General features: G+C 42.4%; 1 protein-coding gene across 2 annotated transcripts in view; it reads left to right on the forward strand.

Moving 5' to 3' along the window:
* The first annotated feature begins 248 nt into the window (after nucleotides 1-248).
* Nucleotides 249-12713, forward strand: part of Dh44 (corticotropin-releasing diuretic hormone 44) — an 81437-nt gene continuing 68972 nt past the window's right edge. Inside the window, exon 1 of one of the 2 annotated variants that reach the window (XM_022073143.2) lies at nucleotides 249-465. The gene's annotated coding sequence lies outside the window, so the exon portion shown is untranslated. Of the gene's footprint in view, nucleotides 466-10766; nucleotides 11030-12713 lie in introns of those variants that run through there. The other variant, XM_022073141.2, reaches the window with a different exon arrangement.

Here is a 12713-nt window from a genome sequence, read left to right on the forward strand (position 1 = left end):
TATTTGGTGCGATGGGGTTAGAGAGTTATTTTACTGTACTACGTAAATTGCTCTGAAGTTACAGGTAACTATTTAGTGTACTGGCAGAAATGTAAATGTCGTGACCTCGTCTAATACCCATTCCTGCTGGAACTGTCGTCATGACCCGCTCGATTGGCTCTGAGATCGCATTCAGCTGTTCATTTGTTAAACGTAAAAATTCGTGACGTGGGAATGTCGTTCTGTCTGTGCGTCCACCTTCTTCGTGTCGCGTTGAAATTCCGACGTTGTTATAATGCATAAAGCGATCAGTGTTGTTTGTCGCTGTGGTAAATGTGATAGCAGAAAGCGTCTGATGTCACATAGTTTCGGTTTTGCCCTCTGAATTAAACAATACGTAACAACAACTCAGTGCTTCCTGCGTTGCGCCATGTTGTCTGTAACATCTGAACATCGTATTTGCTGTACATTGCAGCCGTCAACCGTGTAAGTACATGCATAATGTTGCTATTACGACGCTATTCTAATTATAAGATATATATTACGTTGTAAATTCTGAAGTTGCTTTACAAAAATAGACAAACCTGCCTTAAATGAACTTGATTCAAATCTTAAAACTCTTGGCTTATCAATGGTAACATGTGTTGGTATAAAAAGACCATCTTCAGGCCGACTTCATATGTGATGATCCAAGTATGTGGTAAATGTTAAATTAAATCGAATGGGGCTCTTTATATAATTAATAAGCCCGTTCGGAGAAGTACGTGCGGGCTGGAACCGTCCAGATTTCTAAACCAATTGAAAGAGTAAATTTCACGCACCCACAGAACGAAGGAAAGAGAGTTCGCTCGTCCGTGTGTGTGCACGCGTTGACACTCGACAGCGGTTCGTGAATCAGATCGCAAATCTTGTATTTTCCCGCTCATCAGAGCGAGACGTCAGCTCTCAAGTAAGCGGTCGTACGCCGTCGGTGGAGCGTCGCACAGAATTATAAAAATGACAGTCGTTTTCGTGGACTTCATGCATTGTTTCATTATTTTGTAATTAAAACATTTTTATATTTTCGTCTTCGCTTAACCTTATTGTTTGAACATAGTCCATGGCTGAGAATTGCTACTCATATGTGCATACATTTTAATATTATCCTTCGTGCCTTGAAGAATCCGTTCTAAAAGCGACCCTGAAGAAGGCATCAACACGAGACGTTGATAATTATCGTTCTGTTACCTTAGCATTTGAAAAGTGTTTTTGGAATGAATTAGAAATACGATTTTTCTGAGTTTATTCTGCTCGTAATATTATCTTGACCGTACTTTGTACTTTCCAAATGATTGTTCACGTGGAATAGTAATTACACGCCCTCGTTACACGACGTGTCGAAATGAATTCTGTTCGGTTTGAATAACTTTTATGGTTGGGACGCGGCGCTGGGGGGGGGGGGGGGGAGCCCCTCGGATAACAGAGAGTTATGGCATTGCAGCGCTTGGCGTGGGCAGGTCCAAACGAGATTCGACACCCCACGTCACAGTTAAACCATTTCACAACACATTTATCTTGCGATAACATTAATGAACACTTCGTTGTCGATTATAAAACATCGCGGAATGGTGCGACATAAAATGTCTGTTTCCCTCTCTTCAGGTTTGTGTGTGAGATAACATTTGTACTTTTAGCAGCGCCGCGATTGGTGTTCGGTATGAAAGTACCAGAGAAACGTCGTGCCTAGTTCAAAATTCCATCCTTTCACGTAAACTGAGTCTTCAAGACTAAAAACGTGCTCTTGCTACTGGAATACACACAACTTCCTTTCCCGTCCCACGTAGCTGCCCGGGATGTCAGACTCATGAAAAACAAAGATTTTTCGCTGTTAAATACCGCGTTCCAGCGTTTTTGGCCGCTGAACTTTGCGAATTGGGGCCTCGGAGCGAGTCACTTACCAGAAGTTTGCTGGAAGGGATGACAGCGGGCCGCGTACAGTACACTCCAAACAAAATATCACCACGGCATGTAACGCATGAAAGTCGATTTCACTAGAAAATTTACAGTGCAGAGAATATTTGATAATTTCATCTTCCTCGCAAGTCTTCGGTCCTCACAGACCACCGCCTTCTGGCACTCACTCGATTCGTCACTCCATTATCTTCAATGGCGTCTTCGATTACGCCTTCCTGTTCATAATAAATCTTTTCTGGTTTTTCCGCATTCCTCTCGCCCAATTTCGTCGAGTCTCTGGCCACACAGACGCTCGACGTCCTTGATTTTAAATGTCGTGTTCTTAGTCTTATTTTTCATCGCTTTAAGACATTCGGTGCGTTGTAAAGGCGACACTGAGAGGAGATTCGGAATTGAATGCCCGGCAATGTTTTGGGGCGTGGCAGGGACACTCGTGCTTTTAAATACGAAGTTGGCAACGAGGGTTTGTGACAAAATGAGGTTGGCAGAAGCACGAGCCATTCGTTTCGAGTGTAGTAATTAGAGATGTTTGTATTATTCATCCACTTTTAAATATGTAAAATGTTGTTATTATAAAAGTGCTCTGTGTCGATTCTGCTTTAATGTTGTGAGCTACTACATATTATCCAGAATTTCAGAAATGAATTCCGCGCTGTTCAATTTAAGCTTCATACAAAGCTGTGGTTGCATTAGAGCCATCAGCCTAAACCTTTAATCGAAATGCTTCATGCAATTTCGGATATGCAGCAGCGGGCAGACGCGCGCACGACCACACCTGTTTGCGTTAATGTCATTTGCGTTTTTCAAAGAACGCGCACGCGGAGGCGAATTGTTAAAATTATTTTCGACGTAAATTTCAAATGAACTCGTAACGAATTCTCACGCAATTTAAGGTGAAAACTGTCTTACGTGAGGTAATGAACGACGCTGTATCAACTGAGGACGAAGGAAGACGTCAAAGCATTTGAGGGTAAAATGAGCCCATCGCTACAATTACGAAGTGCGTGTCACCACGTTGGAATCATCAGAAAATTCTGAAGCCCGCACTCCTGCATGATGGACTTGTAACACCTGTTATTAATTTAAAAATGCCTGAACATGCGCAGATTTGTTTTTAATTGGTTGCAGACAACACGTTTCAGTACAAATGCGTGTTTAAACTTTTAACAAAGCACATCACTCAGTTCTGTGCTTACGTTTTTGTGTATCTTGTCAATTGCACGTGCCCGGAACATTTTAGTCGGTCCCCGTTCAGATTTGTTTTGTGATGTTGGTATGTCGACTATCTGTAACAACGCGACACACAAGAGTTTGAAATTGCGTAAATTGGATTGTCTCCATTTTCCCAGTTGAGTCACAGGGGAGAGGGAGGTACATATTTTTCCGGCGCTGTTTCCGTATGTATTAATGTGCCGAAAATCAAGTCAAGTAGACGTTTTTCGTGGAAACAGTGGGTCGGGAATTACGAAGAATTTGTCCCGGATTGTCAAATTATGTACCGTGAGGCGACGTGTACCTGAAACCGCATTCAGGTGCAAGTGTCCGCGTAGCTGCGAGGAAAGGAGTCTTCAAATAAACGCGTAATAAGGCGGTATTTTGTCTCTGCCCGATTCAATGTTTTATGCCAAAATTTGTGATCGGATTTGAATTACTCGAGGGTCGCCGAATTACAAGTAAGCGCAATTTAAAAAAAAAATACCATGGTAATTTGTTAAGAATTCCAGGTAAACAATTTCATCTGTTACACAGCTATTTTCTCTAATAAATTCCTCGTTCTGTTGTCTTTATTCACTATTCGCCATTAGTTACGTAAATACGATTGAAGTGTGAAACAGTATTGATCATTTGTATATCGCTGATCTCTTGTAATAATTATTGATTTTGAGATTTAGAGACAGAGGCAGTTTTTGATTCAGATATTACGTAGCAGACCTTAGAAAGTTGTCGAAGCACGTGCAAAGGACTTTCTTCAAAGACGTGAATCAGTGAGGTTACGCACTTGCGTGTGAGTGTCCCGCTGATCAACTGTTGGCGTACACGCAGGACGCGGTGTTTACGCGTTCACATATTTGTTAATCCTTGGAGATGTGTGACATCTTGCGGCATAACCTTCGTATGGTGTTTACTGCATTCATATTTCGCGATTCTGACAACTCAGCGTCCGCCGAGGCAGAATTTACGCTTCGGAAACGTTAATAATCACGCGACGCCTCGGAGCGTCGCCGGCCATTAAACATAGGCGCTCATCCCGTGCAGTGAGCGCTGGACATGTGCTGCCATCTAGCTGTAAGTGCTCCGGATAATGACTTAATAGGCTTGCACATCATACACAGTAACTTCGCCCCCTTGTTACACAAATCTGCGATGTCCTCCGGTGCAGTCTCTGGAACTAAAACGCGACACGCATTTGGCCCCCACACATCACGACGTGCAGACACGAGGCTTCACATTAAGATTCGTTTTTTTAATACAGAGCTCTCTCTCTCTCTCTCTCTCACACACGCAGAAATAACGACGATCAGTTTTTCTTTGTGAGACGCAGTTAAAGTCGTGTTTACTTTTCCTTGAGACACAAACTACAAGAAGAAGAAATAGCAATTACGCAAGAACACACGAAGACCGGAAGAGATTAAAACCTTCTTACTAGAAAAATGTTCAATTAGTTGTAAAAACCAGGAGGTATTAATAACCATAAAAGAAAAAACAATTTTGGCGATGTTCGTCACACACACCCTCAATAATATTCACCCAGAAGCTCAAATTAACATTCCTTTCTCGCAGACCCAAGTCGTATTCAGTGCCCAGCGAAGTTTACGGACGTTTCAGATGTCCCTGCTGCCTCCATCATCAGACTTCGGACTCAGGCCTCAGCTCGATTTCCGACTCGTGTTAGTTGTCGGACCTCTGGCCGTGGAAGAGGATTCCCCCTTCTTAGAAGGGAGGGCCCGTTTTCACGATTTCAGCCACGAGCCAACCCCACGACGTACCACGCCTTATTCTGGCTCTTGGGTACAAGATTTCTGTAAATCCGCGACAACCATTTCAAATTATTTCGCGTTACTGGATTTTTCTACCAGACATCGATTCTCATTGCCCGGTCTTCTCCTGCAGCTGTTTCAAATATCTTCTTCTTCTTCTTCTTCTTCTTCTTCAATGAGCAGCCCCCTTAAGACTTATCACGCTAGTTACTCCATGTGACTACTTGTGAGATCTAGCGCTCTATTCGAGCACCTTCGAGATCGCACGGCGTCCCTCACGTCATTGATGCGTGACGCATTTCCCGAGGAAAATTTGTTAAGTGAATTGTTGAAGCAACGCAGAATGCAAGATCCTCGGTATTACGAAAACTACGCGCACATGTCTGCGAATTTTCTTTTCTTAGGTTTGAGGTTCTCAACAAATTCATATTCTAAACAATGCCATTAATTGTTGTTAACGAAAGTACTATCTGTGGCGAAAACATTATTTAACAAAAAAATTCTGAGTTATTGACGACAATTTGTTTATTTTTTTCCAACCTTAATCTACAGATCTGTCTGGGTTTTCGTTTTTGTACCATCTGGCACGCAATTGTTAACAACAAATACCCACAACAATGTTATTTAGGTGTGAGCCGGGCCCCATGAGCGTGTTGGTAGGGCGCACGCTCTCATTTTCATAACCAATCTGAATTTTAAAGTCTTTTAAGGAGCGCAATTACGGAATTCTAGCTGGGCTACTAAATTTCCTCGACAGATTTTAAATTAAATTTAAGTCTTTAAGAAGGTGTTCATGTGCCGCGAAGACAATTTTCGTAGAATTTACGGCGCATTAGAGAACAATTTTCTCGCTCAAGTTCTCCCCATAATTTTCTGTTTCTTCATTAATTCATGTGGCAGATTTTCTCTGTTCTATTGGCCCTGAAATCCCTTCCTTCGTACGCGGCAAACCGTCTTATGAGGGCGAGAGAAATGAAGACGCGAGTTAATGAACTGCCTCGCGCCTGCAATGAAAATTCAAAGTTCACGCAGTTTAAGAGTCTCTACTGATTGGATTCAGAAGGCTCACGGAAACGACCCACTACACTTCCGACAGATAAATTATATTTCTATTCCCTACTGCGATGAGTTTACTAGAAGTTCGTTCGATGACGACGTAAAGTGGACACGAACTATCAGTTTACGTGAAGAATTAAATGCGTCTTTAAACATCATCGTTAATGCCGTATCAGGACTGAATACACACTTGCATTCCTTGTATCTTACGTGGACAACATTGTTTCAAATTATGCAAATCACGTGGTCTTTAAGTTCCATAGATCAGTAATGAAGCCATAAGGCGCTTTAACTATTTGGGACCCGAACGAATACGATCCCAGAATCGAATCTCGGTGTTATTTTACATTTTACAAAGAATTAACAAACCAAAGTTTCGTATTTTCGGAAAATATTTCGCCGTACATCAATGTATGGTCCTATTGCAAGTGTCGACTCCATCTCACAAGTTTGTTTGCCCGCCATGTTGGTAATGCCCGTCGTAAAACATCGAAGAGTGACATTTTAGGAAGGTCCTCAATGGCACACCGTCCATACCAAATTTCATCCAAATCATTTAGTGGTTCTTGAGTTGAATCGTGCGGACAGACGAACGGATGGACGGACAATGCACGCTTTCATTTCAGCGGCAGTGAACGTGGCTAGACTGACAATTTGGCTAACACCCCTCGTCACTGTATTAATGTTTGCGTTCCAATTTTGAGTATTTTCCGTCGAATTTCATGTTCAACAGAAAATTACAACAAATTTTAATAGCTGATGTTCTTCAGAATGGCATTTGTCGTCATGTATGAGTGTTTTAAAAAAATATTAGACAAAAATTAATAAATTACATGAAATAAATGCTGGTACCTTCCTATCGCATTCCGAAATGGCATCCATCACATGTCTTCTGCATTGTTTAACGCTGTGACGAGTCTGGTGCCGTGTAAACCCCTTAAAACAGATCGCTTTATGCATTAAGTCGTGTAAAGGCGATTACCGACGACAGACTGTTGATGCCTTGTACCGCACTTCGTATTCTAGTAATCGCCTGACTAAGAGGCCCAAAGGAATATCACAAGCTAGGCCGACCAATCGGCCCTGTGACGTCACAGCACATCGCGTCATTCGGAATTTGAGTTTCTTAATTCTTTCCGTGTCCGTTGGGTTTTATCTGTTCAGTTGGTGACCAAAGCCTTGGCAGAATCCACGTGGACCACTCCAGGGCTGGACTCGCGTAATAGACGTAAAAGTTTAGTTATTAAGTAATTATAACTCCGCTGTACCAACTGCAGAGATGATGATAATTGCCTATGATTCTGAAAGCAAACGGCCGAAACCCGTGTGATATTATCATAAAAGGAATCTGCTGGGAGGAGCGAGGAAAATCACGAAATATTTCGGTCAGGACAGACGTTTCCTGACGTTACCGCTGAGCCAACCTGCTCGGTTCATGTCAGTACAAATGGAATAGGAAGTTGGAAAAAAACTGGTTCGGTATCGAGTGTGTTGGTGGAAATTTTAACGCTCGGGGAAGTTTTTTTTTTTTGCACGCTTTCAACAAAATCGTTAGATTAGGTCAAGCCTAATTTTCGAGATTGTTTTTCTTGTTGGCATGTTGGTAGGCACCGCTGTAATCAAAATGTATTCACTCGAAACTCCATTAACGTGCAGGTAACGCCCTGTCAAATGACGAATATTAAATCTGCCGCACAGCCACTCATTTGCATTGTAATGATTCATTTAACTTGCCTCGTACCTGGTGGCAACTCAATCAAGTTATTAAGCCTCGCTTGAGGGGAGGGTGGGCACTTGGTCAGAATTTGACTGTCAAATGTCTCACAGACGCTGGGCGCTTGAGGTAACGTTCGGCTGAACGCTGGACCCAGGCGCCGGAATATTCCGGGTTCCACTCGTTTCTCATACGTCTCTTACGGTAATCAGGGTTCGATTCCAGACAACAGACGGGTTTGTCTCTTCGCCCCAGGGTCTGGGATCCTCCTAACCCAACCCACCCAAAGCCAGTCTTTCGCAAAGCTACCGGAGTGTGGAACTAACCAATCACATGCGTCGCTTTCGGAGTTAAGAATGTGACAGATTCTTCGTTTATTTTCCCCCTCTGAGCCTTCGTGGCGCAGAGAATTTCAGAACCGCCCACGAAATCTACCAGACTCGTAATTATCACCCAGATATTCTACGTAAAATGTACAAAGCTATAATTTTGTGTCTTGTTGCGTGTGGGACTGAAACTCGGTATCTCTTTGAGGGGAATGGTTGACGTAAAAGGAAGCGGATGAGGGGAGGGCGCAAGAAAGTGCAATCTCTAATTCCTTTTGGTCTGTCCTCTGAAGATGTTCTTTCGTTACCCGAACCATTTACGTGGCCGCGGGAACTTCATTTCTGCCACCTTAATCCCTTCCCTGTCTTTCCTTCTGCTATCCCTGGCACCAAATAACAGTGCCACGGGCGTACGGGACTTTGTCTTGGCGTCTTTTATCGATTATTCTAGGTAGAAATGAAAAAAAATATTACGACACAACGAACTGAAAATCTTAAGGACAGAGACGCGAGAGAGTGATATTAAAATGGTCTTAGAGACATGGGATGGATGATAAGGTTTTCAGTGGATTCAGCTGGCTTTGAATATAATCCAGCCGATGGATTTTATTATAGTATTGGCCATGAATCCTTTGACGAAGGAGCGTCGTTCATTAGTGACATTAAGCAACGGAGCCCTGTGGATGCGTCAGTCTTATTTTCGGGCGATTTTATCCAGAAGTGGAATGTGAACTCCTCAGTATCTTATTTAAGAACGCCGTCCCTTGTCCAGGTCACGAAGTGTCGAAAGATGGGTTCATCGATAAATAATGGACTTGGAAGAACGTAGAAGTCGCCGTGGCCTATCTGAAGGAGCAATCCCGATATTTGCCTAGAGGAACTCTGGGGGAAAAAAAGATAAACCTCGTATATTGGGATCGCCTGGTCCAGGGCTCGGACTCCCGGGTGTTGTGACGGCGAGGCACTCGTGTCCAGCTGCTGGCAGGGACGGACCGTCGTTCCCACCCGCGGTCACCGAGATGTCGTGTCCCGCTTAAAATATTCAAGCATGTCGTTTGAAGATTTATTCGACAATTCCTTGTTTCATCGACGCCTGAATTATTGATCAAACGACTTTCACCTACGGATGTGTCCTGAGAGCAAGAAGGCGGGATTAGGAAGGAAATGCCCTGAAATTCTTCTGTGGAGTACGCAGCTAATTTCGACGGAGGATGTCTTGATCTCCGTCCGATGACAGCAAAAGGTTAAGACATATTTCATATATGTTTTGAGAAGGACGAAATGTGTATGTATGTGGAAATTGTTCACAAATATGAGATCGCCCTGATGATGGAGGCAGTAAAATCCTGAGAAATAGAAAACAGGCATTTTTCTGCAGTTCCTCCACACTATGGGACCGGACCATGGCGAAGGGAACGCCCCTTCTGGCGAGACAGGATTTTCAAAAACCTAATACGCCTTAAAGTAAGAAAGTCGTAAGAAGGAGCACAAAAACGACTTTTGGAAAAACAGAAACACGGATGAGTGTGAACTGGTGATTATGGCGACGCTCGTGGTACGTGTTCAGCATGCAAAGGGGTCCAGCTCAGAAGAAGACTGAGCTGATGTCAGGATAAATTACGAAAGAAGAAATTTGGGCGATGGAATGAAAAAATTGAGAGCCCCCTTTGGATTCCCCCGTCAGGACGCGGACGTAACCTCGACCGGGGGACTGAACGAATTCCGTGTCTGAAAATTCTCTGTGGTTTAAATAACTGAATTATTAACCGTGAACAGGCGAAGGTGTCACATGAATTCAGGGCCTTTGATTAAACTGGATTTTATTTCTGTCTTCGTAGTTAATTGAAGTAATTGAGACCATTCAACACATCGTGGGCGCACTTTATATAAGGAAAATTAGGTTTAAGGTTTACATGCGTCATGTTTGTGTTTTTGATTAAAATATATAATAAAATACAGGTCAATAAACAAAACTTTATTTGGATGTTAAAATTTAAAATTTAAATGTTAAAATTTTAAATTTTAAATTTGCGCTATTCATCACTATAAGGATGTTACAATTGAGCGCTTTCATTCATTTCACAACATGTTTCGATGTAATACATCATCTTCAGGTGTTTTTTTTTAAACTATTTTATATTATAATGCATGCCTTTCAATATATTCATTATTGTAACATGTGTTCCGCTGATTCTCCCGTTTTACGCATCTTATGTTTGTTTTGATTATTCATAAGTCGTGTTGTGTGGTGTATCACGTCTGCTCGGGTTGACTGTCTGTTCATCCTTATAGTGATGAATAGCGCAAATTTAAAATTTTAAATTCTAACATTTAAATTTTAAATTTTAACATCCAAATAAAGTTTTGTGTATTGACCTGTATTTTATTATATATTTTAAGGAAAATTAGATTTATCTCAGTGATTATCTTCTTGCAAGCTTCATGGATAAACTTCGATGTGCTGAATTAGACAGTTCTAAAAATAATCATCGCTTATTCTTTCCTGCGACTTAAAATTTTTCTGTTTTCTTATTTTCGGGTTAGGTCAAGGTTCACTTCGTGAGCCTCGAATTCCGAATCGGAGGAGGCCAGAAGGCCTGATCGACGAAACCTGTCAGTCCGCTCAGATATGGACGCTAGAATTACTGTCGATTTGTGACGACGAGCGTCGGGGGGCGGGGGACGCCGCGGCGACATGCGTTGCGCGTGGTATTAGCAGGGGAGGGATGCCTGAGCGTATATAAACGGGCCTGTCGCTCACACGGCACCGTCACTGCGAGTAGTGGCTGCTACAAACACGTCACAGGGAACTCCCGATTACAGCAAAAAACGATTCTTCTTATCCATTCCGTTTTCGAAATAAAAAACTTCTTTTCGGTCCAGATTTTGAAAGAACAGGGAACCGTTCGAACGGTCAGATTCGAAATTCAGAACTAAGCACGCAGAAAGCACGCTAGTGGCTTCGCTAAGTCATCCCAAAGTCGTCTGATTCATCATCTCTTCACGTCGTTTTCCGGTGTAAGGTAAGTCCCTGCATCCAATTGGGTTCATCTAACTAATTGCAGATTCTTTGAAAGATAAAAACACGCTTTGTGCTGTGTGACTCTTCGACTGGAAAACGCAGAGGAGAGATCGCCTAACTTTACTTTATTAGGATAAAATATTTTTTCCCAGGTTTTAAATAACCCCAAGTGGCATGGGATTGACAAAAACTTGGGAATGCTAACCTCTGCGTCTGACAGAATCAGTCTTATGATTTACGCGTTTGCAGTGAGAACGCCGTGTAGGTCCGGCAACTTCTCATACACGCGAGTGAAGCGGTTTCGTATACCTATCTGTGTCATTACCAATACCTGGATCCAAATTTTAATGATTAAATCATCTTAAATGTAGGAAGGACATTAATACGTCAATTTACGCACCAACTTATGAAGCAAAAATTACTCTGTACTTTGTGTAAAAGGTCTTTCTTCTATCGACAACAGAGTTCAGGTTTGTTAGACTTGTTCTGATCTTACGGAAATTGTTTCGTCTTAATAAATCTCCCCTAACTCGACGTCTGCAGCTTGAAAGGTATTCTGGTTGTGGATCACGTGTTTCGCGGTTTGTTCGTGTTACTTACCGTAGTTAATGGGCGAAATATGGCACAGTAGACGGTCCACGGGAATTCGGAATCAAAACTCGATTATTCTTACTTTAGGTAATGCTCTGAAATGACTTTGGCTCCATCAAGAAGTTTCATGTTTTGTTCTTAGTCAAAATGGGCACAGCTTAAAACGGATCCTTGACGAGATCAACGAAGTTAATGCAGTGGAGTCCTTATTTAAAGACAATAACTCAGCTGGTCAAGATTTTGCGCCTTAATGGGGTCAGAAGGTTCACGAGAGCCCGCCGCCGGTCCCTATCCTGAACGAGATTCATCCAATCCACATCCTCAAATACTATTTCCTTACATCCATTTTAATATTATCCTTCTATATAATCCTGTGTTTTCCGAGTGACCTCGCCCCTTCAAGCTTTCCAACAATAATTTTGTAGGCATTTCTCATCTCTTAAAATAATATTTGGCTAAGACGAAGCTCCTTGCTACACGAATCTGAAGCGAAGATCTTGGAATGTTGAAGGGCCAAGGACCGGACTCTTGCCAACGCATTTGTTCCGTGAAAGACAAAGAAATCTTGTTTAGTTGAGCTACTGGATTGCCATAAACGACTCTCATGCGTGCAGTCAGTTAGTTAGTTTGTTTGTTTGTTAGCTAGTTACTGCATTTTGTATATGTAATGACTTCAATTGTGACTCCTTGAGCCGGTTGTCGGCCATTTCATACAAACTGTTCCTTCGGAACGCGAGAGCAAAGCGGGCGATCGGCCAACGTGAGTCTCTGCCCTCCAATGTCCGGTTGGCCACAGCGGGTCATTATGCGCTCTGAAATGTTAGCAGACGCGTAGGAGGGAATGGATTTTTAAAAAAATTGAGGAAGGTTTTTTTGAATTGCGATCCCCAGGAAATAAGAAATTCTTCGTTGGTCGGATTTTCGATGTGGACGAGAAAGTGACTCTGAAGCTGGTGATAATGAAAATGATTTGCTTCGTGTTTAATTTCTCTGTCTGCAAGTGCATGTCTCATTGGCCGTGGTTAATTTTACTTCTACTCGTTTCAAATCGTTTCTAGACTTCTATTAGAACCCGAGAACTTGCAGCTCACAAC

Source organism: Zootermopsis nevadensis, unplaced genomic scaffold (genome assembly GCF_977971745.1).
Source record: "Zootermopsis nevadensis isolate Lab colony 2312 unplaced genomic scaffold, Znev_1.0 Znev_ptg000010l, whole genome shotgun sequence".
NCBI lineage: Eukaryota > Metazoa > Arthropoda > Insecta > Blattodea > Termopsidae > Zootermopsis > Zootermopsis nevadensis.